Here is a 19,206-nt window from a genome sequence, read left to right on the forward strand (position 1 = left end):
GAGACACCCTCACAGGTCAGGGGGCATGGGCACCATCACAGGGTCGGTGGCCACAGCCACCCTCACCAGGTCGGGCGGCAGCCATCCTCACAGGGGTAGGGGCAGCAGCCACCCTCATGGGGTTGGCGGTTCAGGCACACTCATGGGGTTGGGGATGCTGGCACCCTCATGGGTCGGGGGGCACTGGCACCACGTGTCGGGGCCCCTGCACCCTCATGGGATTGTGTGGTAGAATGAGAAGGTCGTGCCAAGATTGCCGCTGGCATCAGTTACTCAGGAATTGCTTCAGAAACTCCCTGGGAAACCACATGGCAACGGAGCCTGCCTGGCAACAGGCTGTGACTGGTTAGGGCATAAACCACCCCTTGACAAAATTGACTGCCTCGGCTATATAAGCTGCTGCACCAACTGAAATAGACGAGTCTGCTGGCTGCTCACCTCTGACCTGCTTTCACCCGACTCCCGGCATCTGTGTGGTGACTCTGCGCCTCTTGCCCCCACCACGCTCCTCCTCTCAGAAGGAATCCACAGCAACATCTGGCACCAACATGACTGAGAGAGACAGCGTGTCGGACTCGGCGAGGTCCCCCTGGATTTCAGCAAGTGGGCCCCTCGGTGTTTTGTGTGCTGTTCGGTTCTGTGAGGGTGAGCACAGAACCCCCTCCTACGCCCTTTCCTTGCCCTTGTCCTCGGTCTAAGTGACCCCAGGTTAGGCACACACTGCCCAGAAACCTAATGCTGCTTCTCAGCTCCTCCTCTTACTTTCGGTTCACCTAGCGAATTCACATAAGGAACTGATCATCCCAGAATTTGGAACCAAGTCATCTACCCTCCCTCGAGAGAGTTGACGCTCCGGAGACACCGTGTGGGCATACGGCCTTGACCTAATGAGTCAAGGAAGTCCCCCACTAAGCACAGGACAAACGTACGACCTGATACACCACTGTCTGTCCGTCTAACATAGGGAACTCCTGCATAATGCCACCGACCACTGAGGTGCTAGGAATTTGTTTTGTTATGGCAGCAGTGCTGTGCGTGTCTTCCCTTTGGCTAGAGTTGGCATGCTGTGCCGCTCTTAAGCGCTCAAACATGGGAAAGATACCCCCTCTCAGAAACCCACACAGAGTACCAAACACAATGAATCTGTGAGTGATAAGAGCCTGTCACTCCAGGTCCCTGCCTCACAGACATCAGTTGATGACTTAGGGAGAGAGAGCTCTGACAGTGAAAATGACGTGTCAGCAGACAACACAGCAATGCCTAGTCAGACACCCCCCAGATACCCATGGGATGAACTTACACGACCTCGAGGCAATAACCCATGTGAGGTCATGTGCACCCAGTGAGGATCCCCATGTTTGTGGCAGTCCCCAGGCACCCCAGGCTCTCAGGGCAGCTGCTAGACCCCATCCCACCTGCATGTTTGCCGGAAATGTAGCAGCAGATGCGGAATTCAGGCCCTGGATCCCAACACCCGTAGAAAGGCTTCTGCTGACCAAGGGCCAAGGATATGCTTGTGTCTATCCAGAGAATGCGGGACAGTCCATTTGGGTACCAGCCAGAAACATCAAGCCTGCAACTGACAGTCAACAAGACTGAGAGTCCACCTTGTTAGCTGACGCACCTGCTACCAATTGTCAAGCTGCTGCCCTATCATGTGATCCTGCGGAACTGCCCATAGCCACATCCACTGCTGCTTTATACCCCACTAGCTCTGGTCAGCCACTCAAATGGCCCACAGCCTGCATGTGGTTAACGTTGTTCCTCATTCCTACCCCCATCTGAGCAAGCGCTCCTGTGGTCTCCCATTTTGAGGGCTGATTAGTCAATGATGGGTAAGATCCCCTGGGGGACAACCTAAGACAGGCACAGCCACGAACGGAGACCACATGGAAACGGGTTCAACAATGGTATGGCCAAGATTCATGCTTCCCATTGTTCAAAAATAAACGAAAAGGGGGAAATGTGGTGGAACGAGAAGGCCATGCCAAGATGGCCACTGGCAACGGAGCCTGCCTGGCAATAGGCTGTGATTGGATGGCTTCCGAAACCACCTGGCAACGGAGCCTGCCTGGCAACAGGCTATGATTGGTTAGGGCATAAACCACCCCTTGACCAGATTGGCTGCTCAGCTATATAAGCTGCTGTACCAGCTGAAATAGACGAGTCTGCAGGCTGCTCACCTCTGGCCTGCTTTCACCCGACTCCTGGGTTCTGTGTGGTGACTCCAAGCCTCTTGCCCCCACTGCGCTCCTCCTCTCAGAACGAATCCACAGCAACAATTAAGTTCAGGTGGGAGCAGGGGCTGCCTCAGAATGTGGATTAAAACTCGAGATTTGCACTCTGGCCCAGGGACGCCTCTTTGAGGACAGCCAGGCCTGGATGCAGCTCCAGGAGCCCTGCAGGAACACACCTGCCAGAGAGAAGCTGCAGGGTAGCTCCTGTTAGTTACCTGATAACCCAGCCTTGATTAGCTTGAAGGGTCTTACCCTGCTGCTTCATTCCCCCATCCAAATTTTTATCTGCTCTCCTTTATTCAGAGAGAAACTGCATTCTGCACCTGGATGTTGTTAACCAAGGATTCATACTCAGCTTCCAGTCCAAGCCAGGTCTCCAGGTGCCACTTGGGGGGTGCCTGACAAATGAACAGGTATCCACACCACACAGAAGAGATGTTCCAGTTACTGGTGTTACTTCTCTAACGATGAGGTGATTTGGGCCCCACGTGAATACTCATGAGCTTTGCACACACTGATACATAGACCAGCCCAGAGGTCCCCAAGGCCTGGATCCAGGAAGAGGATTCTCTCTAGTGCTTTATACTTGGCTAGAGTTGAGGACGCCTGCACTCATTTCTGCCCACTCACACAGCCCCACAGCCTGGGTGCCTAAGATCCATTCTCAGGCCTGCCTCACCACCACGGACCAGCATCAGGATATTCTGAGACTCCCCACAAAACCTCTGGAGGCTCTGAGAGTACACAGGGAGGGCAGGATGACTGAGCCAGAAGGGACTTTTGCCTATGGGGGCCTGAGGCTGCAGGAAATTGTTTTTTTCTCCCCCAGGCTATGGATTAATTGAATCTAGGAGTAGAGATGCCCCTTGCAGCTCAGTGACTAGAGAACAACCTCTCTTTCATCCTTTCAAAAGGCCAGCACCTTCAACACCAGAATGGGCTCATCCTGGCCCCCACTTCACATAGGATCTCAGTGACAGCTCCAAGGCCAGCAGTCAGGCCTCTTGGAACCTGCCTGGGGCTTGTAGGAAAAGAAGGGGCCTCTTGGGAGAGAACATGATGCCTTGGGCCATCTGGCCAGGTTTTCTGTGATATCCCCAGGACAATGGCAATCTCAAAAGCAAAAATAATCAGGTTTTGTAAAGAATGATATTCATTTGGGAGTGGTAGAGCAACACAATGGTTGAACATGTGTCATAATAGACTATGAGTGCACTCAAAGGGTCTGAGGAGGGGGAGTTCTTAAAGGAAAACATAAGGAATGCTATGCCAAATACTTTGAAACAACAATATTGGATCACAATGGATAATACCCAGGCTGAGTCCTTTACGATAGTTACTATTAGGCAACCAAGAGTTTAGCATCAGCTCCAGGGCTGCAGCAGGTTGGACAAGTCAGGAGCTGAGGCGGCGCTACGGGACTCATGGTTGTTAGTGACCATACAGGAAGTGGCCCTAGAACGGTGGTAAATGCCCAATTAGGGTGAGCCCAAGAAAGAATGGCAGAAGCATGGACAAGAGTATACACACGAGTCCACGCTTCCTGCTGGAAAGAGAGTCGAGTGTTCACAAAGACGTGTGATGTGGAGGTTTTGTCTCACGGATGAACATCACATACGATGCTCAGACCATGCAAAGAGATTGATGCGAGACACGGTAGAAAATCAACATACAAGGGACTTCGGAGTGCACTTACTTAGAAATGAGAAATATCAACAAGCAATTTCTCTTTGGTTTGTCTGTGCTTTGATGAGGGAAGACTGCCTTTCATCTGAGAGCCATTTTTCATTGTGTGGTATGCTGCAATCACACCAAATTAAAATATTTTTCCTAGTTGTTTTCTTTCTCTGAAAATGTTCATCTTAAGGATGTATTTACAATAAGATTGCATTTTGAGGCTGGTACTGTGGTGCGGTGGGTTAAACCACTACTTGAGGTGTTAGCATCACATACAGGTGCCAGTTTGAGTCCTGGCCGCTCCACTTCCAATTCAGCTCCCTGCTAACGCACCTGGGGTAGTAGCAGAAGTGCTTGGGCCCCTGCACCCACGTGGGAGACCTGGAAGAAGCTCCCAGCTCCTGGCTTTGGTCTGGCCCAGCCTTGGCCATTGCAGCCATCTGGGGAGTGAAGTACATAGAAGATCCCCCCCCCTTTCTCTCTCTTCCTCTAACTCTACCTTTCAAATAAAGTAAATAAATCATCTTAAAAGATATTGCATGTTATATGCTTTATTACCATCAGATAGCTGAATAATTATTGGGCTCCTAAGCTTACTGGGGATGCATTAAAGACCTGAATTTAAGGCCTATGACTAAATTTTCTAGGAGAAAATATAGGGGAAACACTTCAAGACATTGGTGTAGATGGTGACTTCTTGGTTAAGGTCTCCAAGGCATAGACAACAAAAGCAAAACTAGACAAATGGTATTATATCAAAACTCAGAAGCTTCTGCATGTCAAAGGAAAAGATAGAGTGAAGAGACATCCAACAGAAAGTGCAAAAATACTTGTGAGCTACTTAGCTGATAAGGGGTTAACATCCAGAATATATCAGCAACATAAAAACTCAACAACAAACAACCAATCGAGTTAAGAAATGGGGAAAGGGCCTCAGAAGACAGTTCTCTAAAGAATAAATGCAAATGGTCAACCAATATAGTGAGGGAATTCTTAGAGGATAATAATGTAAACCAACCCAAGTATTTGGTATATGATTGTCCTTGTATTCAGAACATGGCAACCAGGAGGTAATTAGTTCTCACCAAATGATACTGCATTATTGGTTTTGTAATAATTGTCAAATATCATCAGATTCTCATAGTGGATTCCAAAACATTTGGAGAGGCTTATTATTTTTTAGACATTTGGGAAGGAAGGAGAGACTGTTCAGTGATCAGAACGGTGTTCTTTAAAACCACCACAAGAGGGCAGTAAGACGTAGGCTTTAGTATCTGCACCCCTGTTTTTCAGAGGCTTGGGAATATGTTTATTCCACCTTTCTTGTGTTAATGTCTCCTTTTCTTCATTTTAAAATTCTCAAACATCTTGTAGAGATAAATTTACTTTCTCAGGAACCTTCTGATTGTGCATCTGTGTCTGTGTCTGTGTGCACATGTGCATGAGTATATGTTAGTGTTCACACGCATGCATTGTGATGTGTGTGCTTGTCTAACATATGTATACATCTCTGTTAGTGTTGTTATTGTATATCTTCATGTGTACCTTCACCTGTGTGTACTATGTAAGTGTGTGAGGGTTAAGTGTATGAGTGTGTGTACCTTTATGAAATATGTTTGTGTATACCCACTCGCATCAAATACTATGCACACGTGTGTGTGTGTGTGTATGTGTGAGAGAGAGAGATGTGCACTGTGGTGTGTCCATGTGTGTGGCTCAGGCCTATTCAAGTGTGTGGGGAGCAACTCGGACTAGACTAGGTTACTGGAATTAAGACTTATTCTATGCATCTGCTCTCCCACAATATGGCACTGGGAGAGGAGTAAAAACAGCTTCTACACAGCTGCCTCTCGCCAACTTGAGTGATGACCTGCAGGAGCTGATCCTGCTCCTGATTGGAGGAGAGCAGTGTACTCGGCGTGTGGGTAGCAGAGTTGGGATTGGTGGAAGAGGACTATAAAGGAGGAGAGAGACAACATGCACCGGGAACATCTAAGGGGAACATCTATCTGAAGGAACATCTGAGCAGCCCCCGAGAGAGCCAGCCGGCGGTGTGCCGCTCCCCCGCGGAAGTGGGGAATGTGGCAGGGGGAGCCGCCCTTCCACAGAGGTGGAAGGATTGGCAGCCAACCCGGGAAGGACCAGCAGCAAACCCGGGAAGGGCCGAGCAGACAAAAGAACAGCGCAGGGTCCTGTGTCGTTCCTCCACGAAGAGGGGGAGCGACATAATGGTGCCGTGACTCGGATATGAAGCCTAGGAGCGACATAATGGTGCCATGACTCGGATAGGAAACCTAGGAGGGAAGAAGCGGGAAAATATCGGAGAGAGACTAGGGAAGAAGCGGGAAAAAGTGGGGAAATACCGGAGAGAGAGACTAGCAAAGAGCTTAGGGGAAAGCCGGACGGAAAAGGTGCCGGAAGAAGCTATCGAAAGCCTAGGCATAGACTCAGATACGGACTGTGGGAGAAAAGTTAGGAGAAAGCTATGGTTGAAAGCGAAAGTGAAAGCTAGAAGAAACAGACTGGGATATGGACTGTGGGGAGAAGCCAGGAAAAATGAGAGAAATATTGTTGGAAGAAACTTAGGGAAAAGTACTGGGTAGAGAAATATGTTAGGGAAAATGAAGCCGCGGGGGCAGGCCGAAGCAGAGACGTAAGCTAGGTTGGGATTCGTCAAGTCAGCCCGGGGAACAAAAGGCGAAAAACTAAAACCAGAGGCGGAGACGTAAGCTAGATTGGAATCCGTCAGATTAGCCCAGGGAGCAAAAGACGGGAAGCCAAACCGAAAGGCGGAGACGTAAGCTAGGTTGGATTTCACCAGGTTAGCCTGGGAACTTAGACTTAAAACCGAGAAGCGGAAACGTGAGCCTAGGCCCTGATTTGCGGAAGCCGCCGCGTGCAGAGAGAGCGCGCGGGGCACGAGCGGGGAGAGCGCACGGGGCGTGAGTAGATAGGAAGTGCAGGGCTGGCGCGGAGGCCGTGGTGCAGGCGCGAAGGGCGCGGAGACTGCGGAGCGCGCGCGAAGCCAGGAAGCCGCGCAGAGGAGAGAAGCGCGGGCTGAAGCCGCACAGAGCAGGGAAGCCGCTGCAGTGCAGGGCACCGGGAAGCCGCGGGGATAAGAGAAACAGAAGTTTAGAAGTAAAATGAGAGAAATAGGAATTCTGGCAGATAGAAGTAAAATAGGAGAAATAGGAATGCCCGGAGAGAGAGAAATAGAGAAAAATAAGGCCTCCCCACAACATGGCAATGAGAGAGCTTGGATTCGGTCTGCCTGATTAGGGAGGTGGTGAGCACCTGCGGGCGGCTAGCAGCTTATGCGCCGCAGGTCACCGAAGACAGGCACGAATTAACATCAATAAGTCTCCCCACAATACCGCAATGAGAAGACTTGGATTCGGTCTGCCTGATTAGTAAGGTGATAAGCACCAGCAGGCAGCTCGAGCAGAGTATGAGCCGCAGGACACCGAAGACAGGCACGAATCAACATCAATAAGTCTCCCCACAATACGGCAATGAGAAGGCTTGGATTCGGTTTGCCTGATTGGTAGGGCTTGTAAGCACCTGCAGGCAGTTCTAGCAGAGCAGAGCGTGCACTGCAGGGCACCAAACACAGGCATGCATCAGCGCCTAAAAACCTCCTCACAACATGGCGAAGAGAGGACCCGGATTCGGTTTGCCTGATTGGTAGGGCTTGTAAGCACCTGTGGGCAACTCCAGCAAGCAGAGCAGAGTGTGTGCCGCGGGGCACCGAAGACAGGCATGTATCAATGCCAAAGAATAAAAAGAAAGGGGGAACTGTGGGGAGCAACTCGTACTAGACTGTTACTGGAATTAAGACTTATTCTATGCATCTGCTCTCCCACAATATGGCGCTGGGAGAGGAGGAAACAGCTTCTACACAGCTGCCTCCAGTTCAACCAATAAGCAGCAGGACCTGCTCCTGATTGGAGGAGAGCAGCGTGCTCGGCGTGTGGGTAGCAGAGTTGGGATTGGTGGAAGAGGACTATAAAGGAGGAGAGAGACAACATGCACCGGGAACATCTAAGGGGAACATCTATCTGAAGGAACATCTGAGCAGCCCCCAAGAGAGCCAGCCGGCGGTGTGCCACTCCCCCGTGGAAGTGGGGAAACTGGCAGGGGGAGCCGCCCTTCCACAGAGGTGGAGGGACGGTAGCCAACCCGGGAAGAACCAGCAGCAAACCCGGGAAGGGCCGAGCAGACGAAAGAACAGCGCAGGGTCCTGTGTCGTTCCTCCACAAAGAGGGGGAGCGACATAATGGTGCCGTGACTCGGATATGAAGCCTAGGAGCGACAAAGTGTGGGCTAGGGTATATGTGACATATGTGTGCCTGTGTTCATGTTTGTGGGATTTTGTTGAATGAGCAGGGAGATTTCAAATAACATTTATATGTGTGTGTAATGACAAGGAACTAAACCAACTGTCCTCTTTTTAAAAGATTTATTTATTTATTTGAAAGTCAGAGTTACACAGGGAGAAGAGAGGCAGAGAGAGAGAGAGGGAGAGAGGTCTTCCATCTAATGGCTCACTCCCCAGTTGGCTGCAACAGCCAGAGCTGTGCCGATCTGAAGCCAGGAGCCAGGAGCTTCCTCCATGACTCCCATGTGGATGCAGGGGCCCAAGCACTTGGGCCATCTTCCACTGCTTTCCCAGGCCACAGCAGAGAGCTGGATCAGAAGTGGAGCAGCCAGGTCTCGAACCGGCACCCATATGGGATGCCAGCGCTTCAGGCCACAGCGCTGTGCCACAGCACCGGCCCCACAAACTGTCCATAGAACTTTCCTCCCAATTGAACACCTCACTCCGGCCGTGTGCTGTCTGCACTCTCTGGAGAGATCAGAGGAAACCCTTTGACTCCCATGTTGAGACCACTACTCTGTCTGCCTTTCTCTGTCCTGCACAAGTTACATTCACTGGATTGTGTGGGGGCCATTGTAAGTCCCCAGACCCACCGTTAACTATTTGTTTGTTCTGTGTAGAAGCTCTGAGTCTAAAGCGCACTTTAGTATTTATTTCTATCACCACACAGTCTTACTTTCTCTGCTATTTGACCATTTCATCTCTAATGATTGACTTTCTTAGGAAAATACAGGTGTGAACTATCCTCTCAAATAATCTGTTTCTAATATGACCATTTTCTTGGCTTCAGCAGATTCTTTTGAAGGAAAACTTGTCAGCTTATCTTCCTAAAGCTGATTTATGCCCGCCTTTACTTTAAACTCTGTATTCCTTTGCATAAATGCCAGAGGAACCGTCACAAGCTCTGTTTTCTTAGAAAGTTGATTACTTGCTTTTGAGGTTTGTCTTGAAATTGTGTTCTCTGATCTTAGTGCCTGATATGTAGTCATTTTTCATGTTTTCCCACCTAGCATTTTCTTTCTATTTATTTATTTTTTGAAAATAACACACAGAGAGAAGGAGAGGCAGAGAGGCAGAGAGGCAGAGGTCTTCCATCCGCTGGTTCATTCCCCAATTGTCTGCAATGGCTGGAGCTGCACCGATCTGAAGCCAGGAGCCAGGAGCTTCTTCCAGGTCTCCCACGTGGGTGCAGGGCCCCAAAGACTTGGACCATCTTCTACTGCTTTCCAAGGCCATAGCAGAAAGCTGGATTGGAAGTGGAGCAGCCTGGACTCAAACCGTCACCCATATGGGATACCAGCACTGCTGGCAGCGGCTTTACCTGCTACACCACAATGCCTGCACCCCCACCTAGCATTTTCTAACTTCACAGCATTCTGAAAGAGCAGTGACTTTGCAGTCAGGGTAGCCCAAGATCAAACCAGGGGCCAAGTCAAATCACCTGGCCTTTACAGTAGTGGCTTTGGCTTTTTGTTTTTGGCTGTAGCCTGCTCACTAAGTTATATAGTAGATTACCCATAAACTCCTACTAATTTTCATTTAAATTTTATGAAGGAAATGTTTTAAAAACAGTTTCTCAGACAACTTATAGTTGACAGATGTTAATGTATGGTGGAATGAGAAGGCCATGCCAAGATGGCCACTGGCAAGTGAGCGTCAGTTACTCAGGAGTGGCTTAGGAAACCCCCTGGGACACCCCCTGGGAAACCCCCTGGCAACAGGCTGTGATTGGATGGCTTCAGATACTGCCTGGCTGTGATTGGTTAGGGCATAAACCACCCCTTAACCAGATGGGCTTTCTTGGCTATTTAAGCTGCTGTAGCAACTGAAATAGACGAGTCTGTGGGCTGCTCGCCTCTGGCCCGTTTTCACCCGACTCCCAGGGCCTGTGTGCTGACTGCGCATCTCTTGCCCCCACCACGCTCCTCCTCTCAGAACTAATTCACAGCAACAAATGTAGTTGATTTCCTGCATAAGAATCAGAAAATCGGCTGGCGCCGCGGCTCACTAGGCTCATCCTCCGCCTGCGGCGCTGGCACACCGGGTTCTAGTCCCGGTCGGTTGCCCCTCTTCCAGGCCAGCTCTCTGCTGTGGCCCGGGAGTGCAGTGGAGGATGGCCCAAGTGCTTGGGCCCTGCACCCCATGGGAGACCAGGAGAAGCACCTGGCTCCTGCCTTCGGATCAGCGCGGTGCGCCAGCCGCGGCGGCCATTGGAGGGTGAACCAACGGCAAAGGAAGACCTTTCTCTCTGTCTCTCTTACTGTCCACTCTGCCTGTCAAAAAAAAAAAAAAAAAAAAAAAAAAAAAAAAAAACAGAAGCAAAATCAAGAGTTGGAAATGTGCACTGATCAAGAGGACACCTTCCCAACAACTTGATTTGTGCTTCCTGACTCGTGGTTATTCTCTCCATTCTTCGCATCCCCATTCAAGCTATGTCAGTGAACCTTCCCCCACTGTGAGACTAATCCATTCCTGATCCCATTCCCTTCTCTTTTTTTTTACCCTCCAAATGGCTGCTACGGCCGGCACACCGCGCTGATCCGATGGCAGGAGCCAGGTACTTATCCTGGTCTCCCATGCGGGTGCAGGGCCCAAGCACCTGGGCCATCCTCCACTGCACTCCCGGGCCACAGCAGAGAGCTGGACTGGAAGAGGGGCAGCCGGGACAGAATCTGGTGCCCCGACTGGGACTAGAACCCCGTGTGCCGGTGCTGCAGGCAGAGGATTAGCCTAGTGAGCCACAGCACCGGGCCCATTCCCTTCTTATGCTACGTTTTACCCTATAGTTAATCCGGCAGTGAGATCTCAGCTATCTGAAATACGGACCTTAAAACTCATTTAAACTGATGTCTAAATCAGGTTCTTGTATACAGTTTTACAGTCTGAAGATACACACAATGATAATTCTCTACTCTGTATTTACTGTGGTTGTAAGTCCTTAGGGCAACCAAAAAAAAAAAAAAAAACAACTAGAATATCTGTAAACTTCTAATTAATTATCTAACTTAGCTGCTTATGTAGTACTCAAGTGTAAAAACAAACCAAATAAATAATTCTTTAAAAAAAAAAAAAAAAGAAAGAAATTATGGGGGCCGATGCTGTGGCACCTGCCACAGCTGCCACCTGCAGTGCCGGCATCCCATATGGGCACCGGTTCAAGTCTTGGCTGCTCCACTTCCTATCCAGCTCTCTGCTATGGCCTGGGAAGGCAGTAGAGGATGGCCCAGGCCCGTGGGCCCTGCACCTGCATGGGGGACCCGGAGGAAGCTCCTGGCTCCTGGCTTCGGATCAGTGCAGCTCTGGCCATCGCGGCCATTTGGGGAGTGAACAGTGGATAGAAGACCTTTCTCTCTCTGCTTCTCCTTCTCTCTCTGTGTGACTCTGACTTTCAAGTAAGTAAATCTTGAGAGAGAGAGAGAGAGAGAGAAGAAATTATGACAACAGTTGTCATGAGAGAAAAGCTAATTAGAAAATAGGCTCTCGGGGCCAGCACTGTGATGTAGCAGGTAAAGCTGCCGCCTGCAGTGCCAGCACCCCGTATAGGCACCAATTCAAGCCCCGGCTGTTCCACTTCTGATCCAGCTCTCTTATGACCTGGGAAAGCAGTGGGGGATGGTCCAAGTGCTTGGGCCCTGCACCCGCGTGGGAGACCGGGAAGAAGCTCCTGGCTCCTGGCTTCATATTGGCCCAGCTCTGGGCATTGCTGCCAATTGTGAGCCATCGGATGAAAGACCTCTCTCTCTCTCTCCCCTCCCCTCCCCTCCCCTCCCCTCTCTCTGTGTAACTCTGCCTTTCAAATAAATAAATAAATCTCTTTTTTTTTTTTAAAGTGGGGGTGGGGGTGGCCAGTGCTGTGGCACAGCAGGTAAAGCCACCACCTGCAGTGCCAGCATCCCATATGGGTGCCAGTTCGAGTCTCAGATGCTCCACTTCCAATCCAGTTTTCTGTCATGGCCTGGGGAAGCAGTAGAAAATGGCCCAAGTCCTTGGCGCACTCGCATGGGAGACCCCGAGGAAGCTCCTGGCTCCTGGCTTCAGATGGGCTCCGCTCTGGGACCTCTGGGAGATGGAGTTTTTTGAGGCCCCATTTGAGACTCCATTTCCCAGAACACCACGGGCGTCCAGCCCCCGGGGACTCTGTCTCATTCCCCACCACTGTGGGTGCTCCCCTCACTTTCAGATAACTCTGTCTCCCACAGACCCGTGGGCGCCCCCCCTCCGGACTCTTCCCTGAGCCCAGCGAGCAACAGCCTCAAAAACTCCATCTCCCAGAGGTCCCAGCCAGCGCCCCGCGTCAGAGGACCACGTCTCCCAGAATCCCCCGGAGGTCTCATCTTAGACTCCATCTCCCAGAGGGCGCCGCGGGCATCCCGTCTCAGACTGTTTCCCAGAGCCCCATGGGCCGCCATCCTCCGGGATTCCGTCTCACGGAGTGCCCTTGGGGGTGGGGGTCCCTCTCAGAGAACCCCGTCTTACAGAGCCCTGTGGGCGTCCCTCCTCAGACCGCTCGCCCACAGTCCCGAGGGCTCAGCCCAGAGCGCATCAGCCTCAAAGGACTCCATCTCCCAGAGGTCCCCGCGGGAGTCGCGCGCAGAGGACCACACCTCCCAGGATGCACCGCGGCCGCCACCGCAAACTGCGTTTCCCAGAGAACCGCGGACGTCCGTCCTCCGAGGACTCCGCCTCCCAGAGTCCCGCGGGCGTCCCCCTCACACTCCGTCTCCCAGAATCCCGCGGGCGCCAGCCTCACACTCCGTCTCCCAGAGTCCCGCGGGCGTCCCCCTCACACTCCGCCTCCCGTGGGGCCCCGCGGGCGTCCCCCTCACACTCCGTCTCCCAGAGTCCCGCGGGCGTCCCCCTCACACTCCGTCTCCCGTGGGGCCCCGCGGGCGCCTCCTCACACTCCGTCTCCCAGAGTCCCGCGGGTGTCTCCTCACACTCCGTCTCCCAGAATCCCGCGGGCGCCTCCTCACACTCCGTCTCCCAGAGTCCCGCGGGCGTCCCCCTCACACTCCGCCTCCCGTGGGGCCCCGCGGGCGTCCCCCTCACACTCCGTCTCCCGTGGGGCTCCGCGGGCGTCCCCCTCACACTCCGTCTCCCAGAGTCCCGCGGGCGCCTCCTCACACTCCGTCTCCCAGAGTCCCGCGGGCGTCCCCCTCACACTCCGTCTCCCAGAATCCCGCGGGCGTCCCCCTCACACTCCGTCTCCCGTGGGGCTCCGCGGGCGTCCCCCTCACACTCCGTCTCCCGCGGGCGCCCGCCTCACACTCCGTCTCCCAGAGTCCCGCGGGTGTCTCCTCACACTCCGTCTCCCAGAGTCCCGCGGGTGTCTCCTCACACTCCGTCTCCCAGAGTCCCGCGGGTGTCTCCTCACACTCCGTCTCCCAGAATCCCGCGGGCGCCTCCTCACACTCCGTCTCCCAGAGTCCCGCGGGTGTCTCCTCACACTCCGTCTCCCAGAATCCCGCGGGCGCCTCCTCACACTCCGTCTCCCAGAATCCCGCGGGCGCCTCCTCACACTCCGTCTCCCAGAGTCCCGCGGGCGCCCCCTCACACTCCGTCTCCCAGAGTCCCGGGGGAGCCCGCCTCACACTCCGTCTCCCAGAGTCCCGCGGGTGTCTCCTCACACTCCGTCTCCCGTGGGACCCCGCGGGCGCCCCCTCACACTCCGTCTCCCAGAGTCCCGCGGGCGTCCCCCTCACACTCCGTCTCCCCCAGGACCCACGGGAGTCCCCCTCACACTCCGTCTCCCAGAGTCCCGCGGGCGCCCGCCTCACACTCCGTCTCCCAGAATCCCGCGGGCGCCTCCTCACACTCCGTCTCCCAGAGTCCCGGGGGAGCCCGCCTCACACTCCGTCTCCCAGAGTCCCGCGGGTGTCTCCCTCACACTCCGTCTCCCAGAATCCCGCGGGCGCCTCCTCACACTCCGTCTCCCGTGGGGCCCCGCGGGCGTCCCCCTCACACTCCGTCTCCCGCGGGCGCCCGCCTCACACTCCGTCTCCCGTGGGGCCCCGCGGGCGTCCCCCTCACACTCCGTCTCCCCCAGGACCCACGGGAGTCGCGCGTCAGAGGACTCCGTCTCCCACGCTAAAGGCAGAAGTTGGTCCGATGAAGCGGGTTCGCGCGCCCCCTCGTGGCCGCCATGACTCCGCGCAGGACGCTCGGCATGCCGGGAAATGGAACAAATTCGGGGTCGTTCTCGATGACCGAAGGCCTCAGCGTAGGAAATTCGCGCTGAAAGGGGCCGCACTAGCCCAGGTCTCGCCCGACAGTCGTGAGGCACGACTATGTGGAATGTCATGAATATGAGTGTAATCAGCTCAAAATACTCTACATGCTGAAAACTGAAATGCAGAAAGTCTAGAAAAATGTAGACCGGAGTCTATGTGGCCTTGGATTTGGTAGGGAGTTCTAACCACAGTTCAGTTCACAAAAGAACAAAGTTGTGAACGTGGACTTCATAAAATGAAGTTTTCTTCTGTGCAAGGCCTGTTCAGAGAACAAAGAGGGTGCAGAGTGGAGCAGGCCCCGACAGCAGACACTGGTGAAGAGAATGCACGCGGGGCCGGCAACTGGGCGAGCGGTTACGATGCCCAGTTCCACATCTGAGTGCCTGGGCTGGATTCTGGGCTCTGGCTCCTGACTCCAGCTTCCTGCCAAAACAGCTCCTGGGTGGCCTCAACTGAAGGCGTCAAACACCCACGTGAGACACTGGATTGAGTCCCTGGCTCCCCACCATCTGGGGCTGTTGCAGAAATTTCTGGAGTTAACTGGCAGGTGGGGGCGCATTCTCTGTCATTTCTCTCAAAGACGTGTGTATCAGGGGCCGGCACTGCAGTGGAGCAGGTAAAGCCACCGCCTGTCAGGCCAGCATCCCATACAGGGGCAAGTTCGAGTCCAGGCTGATCCACTTCCTAACCAGCTCCTTGCTAACGTGCCTGGGAAAGCACGTGGAAGATGCCCCAAGTCCTTGGGACCTTGTATCATGGGTCCTAGTGCCAGCTATTGCAACCATCTGGGGAATGAACCGGAAGGTGGAGGCTCGCACGCTCTCTCTGTCTGCCTCACAAACAAATACTTTTTAAAAACGGAGTAAATGATCATCTACTTAAGTTATTTAGAATATGCGAGCATCAAAGTACGCAATGCAAAAGATGACAAGGAATCCGTGTCTCAGATGTGTGGAAACACTGACTGCGGGTGGAGGGAGACACTGCTGGTCTCAGCCACTCCGGAGAAGAGTGGAACCCACAGACCCCAGGGCAAGGAGACTCCCAGGGGTCTCCCAGGGGAAGGAGGCTCTCAGGGACCCCGTCCTCAGTGGATGTAGGCTCTCGGGGGTCAAGGGGTGGCAGCTCCATACAGCAGCCCTGGCCTCAGGGGGTCCCAACCCTCTGCCAGCCTCTGGGGTCCACAGTCCACTGTCGAGGTTTAGAGGCAACCGCGTGCCAATCCTGGCCATCCCAGTGAATCTGAGATGCAGTGTCACTCTGAAGCATCATCTGGGAACTCCAACCTGAAACAGAACTCACCGTGCAGAGCCTTGAGCAGAGTGGACAGATGGCAAGGAAAGTGGGTGCCAGCTCACAGGCCAGTGTGTTAGAAGTTAGGGGGCTGGGGCTGTGCCACAGCGGGTAAAGCCGCTGCCTGCGGTGCCAGCATCCTACGCGGGCGCTGAGTCGAGTCCCGGCTGCTCCACTTCTGATCCCACGCCCTGTTATGGCCTGGGAAAGCAGCAGAAGATGGCCCAAGTCCTTGGGCCCCTGCACCCGCGTGGGAGACCCAGAAGAAGCTCCTGGCTCCTGGCTTTGGCCTGGCCCAGCTCCAGCCGTTACAGCCATTTGGGGAGTGAACCAGTGGATGGATGACTGATCTCCTCCTGTCTCTGCCTCTAACTCTGTCTTTCAAATAAATAAATGAATAAACCTTTCAAGTAAATAAATAAATAAATCTTTAAAAAAAAAAAAAGAAGTTAGGAACACCTAGAATTGGGGGAAACTGGAACATCAACGGCACCCAAAAACTGAAGTCCTGTGGTATAAATCTAAATACACACACACATTTACTCACAGCACCTGGAGGCACGGTTGGGACGACCAGGTGATGTCTAAATAACTACAGGTATTCCTCGTGCAGGAGCACAGCACTCACTACTGCCAAGAGAAATTCCTTTCTAGCTTGACCGGCAGAGTCAGCGGAATCCCAATCAAATTCCCAACAGAAGTGCCTGCAGACTGTTTATAAAGCTAGAGTAAACGACAGGAGACTGAGAAGAGACTGCTGATACGCGCACGCCGGCACCCAGCCCCTGCCCCGGAGCTAAGGTACTGAGCAGACGGTGACGGGGCAGTGAATCGACCCACGCAGCACAGCCCGTTTGTGTTCAAGGGAGCCAGGACACGTGCGTGGAGAAAGAGGCCACTCAGAAATAACCTGAAGAAAATTAACAAAGACGCAAAATTTACAGCTTCCACGAAATTCACTCGCAATAATCCGGACCCCAGCTTTCTAATGCAAAGCTGTGACTTCCAGGAGACTTTCCACGGCCTCGGCCCAGAGATGAGCCCTTGGAGAAAGCACCAAAAGCCACCCCGCGAGGAAACAGGGAGAAAGTGGCCTTTACTAGAATGTAAAATGCCCACCCTGCACGAAAATGATTCGATTGTGGAAATGTTTGGAAGTCACACCTTGAAAAGACCTTGTATGCAAAGTAGGAAACTAATCACTCAACAGGAAGACGATCCAACAGTGGGTAAGATCAGACACCTCGCCAACACAGGACAAACACAGAAATTACGGCAGCAGGCTTGTCCTGGGGGAAGCTGATTACAGAACAGGGAGCGAGCGGTGCACATCTATTACACTGGCCAAAATCTTTAGAAAGATCCATCAGCCATTGCAGTAGCTTTCATTCCCTGCTGGTGGGGTGCGCAGGGGTGAGCAGTGTTTTGTGTCCAGCGACTCTCACCATTACCATCCACCAGAGCCCCTTGGGTGAGGAGACAGCCGTCCAAACAGAAGCCAGGTGAGAGGCTCGATCCGAGTTCCCCCTCACAGCCGAGTGCACACCCAGAGCGGGCTGCACTGTGCAGCAGAACACCATTCGGAAACAGGAACACGCGAGGCTGTGCGTCACTATTATTATTTCATTTATTTGAGAGGTAGAGTTGCAGTCAGAGGGAGGGAGAGACAGAGAGAGATAGGCCTTCCATCCACTGGTTCATCCCCTCCCCAGATGGCCGCAATGGCCAGAGCTGTGCGGATCCAAAGCCAAGAGCCAGGAGCTTCTTCCCGGTTTCCCACGCGGGTGCAGGGGCCCAAGGACCTGGGCCATCGTCCACTGCTTTCCCAGGCCGCAGCAGAGAGCTGGATGGGAAGCGGAGCAGCCGGGACTCGAACCGTCGCCACTATGGGATGCCGGCGCTGCAGGCAGAGGCTTAGCCCACAACGCCACAGCACTGAGCTCACTGGGTCATCCTTAGATCCAGTCTGCGGAAGCTGCACACCATGCGCCCCCCCCCCCAACATGGCTTTCTAAGAAAGGCAGAACCACGAGAGCCGCTGCCCGGGGTTCCTGGGGGCAGGGGTCAAGCCCCACATGAGGCTTCAGCGGTGGATACCTGCCACTCGACATTTGTCAAAACCCACGGAAACTGACAGAACCAAGAGCGATTCACGAATCCCCTGGGCAAAGCGCATCTCCTCCCTGAGACCCCTCCCCGGCACTGCCCCTCGGGCAGGGGTAGAGCCCTCAGACAAAGCCAAATCCTTGAGGGGGAGGACATGTCGTTGGATGGAGTGAAGAACAGGACAAAGGATCTCACGGGACCAGAGCTGGGACCAAGCATCGCTGCCAGTAGCGGGCACCAGGCGCTGGCCTAAGAGGTCGCCCGGAAATGAGTACAATCCACAGGTCAAGGGCAACAGGAACCGTGTGCCACAAGGGAACCATCTACCCGCCACCTGGAACCATGGGTGTCACAGGCGAGGGCAGGAGCCCAGTTCCTCCCGGCTGGCGTGGGAAGCCACAGATGAGCAAGGGGAGAGGACGAGGGTGCTGGCAGTAACGGTCAGAGCCGGACACCTCTGCTCCCATGCATTCCCAACTAGGCTCATGGCCGTGCAGCAAACTGGCTCCACTCACCCTGCCGGGGCTGCGTCCGGGGGACATCATCAAGCCACAGGTGCGTCTCACTCACCGGGTTGGTTCACTTGCTGCGTCCACAGCTGGAACTTGATTCTGAGTCGTCAACTCGCTTTGGCAGTGCCTGCACCACACACCTGCCTCACTCCTCCTCCGGGGTTTCCTACCCTGCGATACCTCCACCACATAGACGTGAGGCTGCCGCACACACGGGACCAGGCAGCAGCCCGCACACACGGGACCAGCCACAGCACGGGCGCCCCTTCCCAGGAGGCCAGGAGCAGCACGGCCCTTCTCAGAGGGGCCGCGCCACTGCCCCCCGCAGCTGGGGAGAGGACGCCCAGCCCGTGTGGACGACTCGGGAGCCCAGCACTGGCAGCGTCCCTCAGGAGGTCACATCACAGACGCAGGGGCCAGTGTCACGGCCCCCTCGGGGAAGCCTCCGCGCTCCATGCTGGGACCCTAGCAGAGTGGCAGCTCCAGGCCGGACCCAGCTCCCCGCTGGTGGCCTGGAAGGCACAGTGATGGGCCCCTGCCGCACGGGGGCGGTCAGCACGCAGCTCCTGGCTCCTGGCTGTGCCCGGCCCGGCCCTGGCTGCCGCAGCCATCCCGGGAGGGAGCCAGCAGGTGGGTAATCTGCTTTTTTTTTTCCTGTGACTCTTCCAAATAAATAACTACTTTAAAAGTCAAAATAATCTTTTTTTTGAATTAGCATTTTACATTGTTCCGACTTACTAGGGATTCGTCTGGGGAATAAGACAGGAAACGCT

This window comes from Oryctolagus cuniculus, chromosome 16 (genome assembly GCF_051225735.1).
Source record: "Oryctolagus cuniculus isolate XC-2025 breed Fujian yellow rabbit chromosome 16, ASM5122573v1, whole genome shotgun sequence".
NCBI classification, from domain to species: domain Eukaryota; kingdom Metazoa; phylum Chordata; class Mammalia; order Lagomorpha; family Leporidae; genus Oryctolagus; species Oryctolagus cuniculus.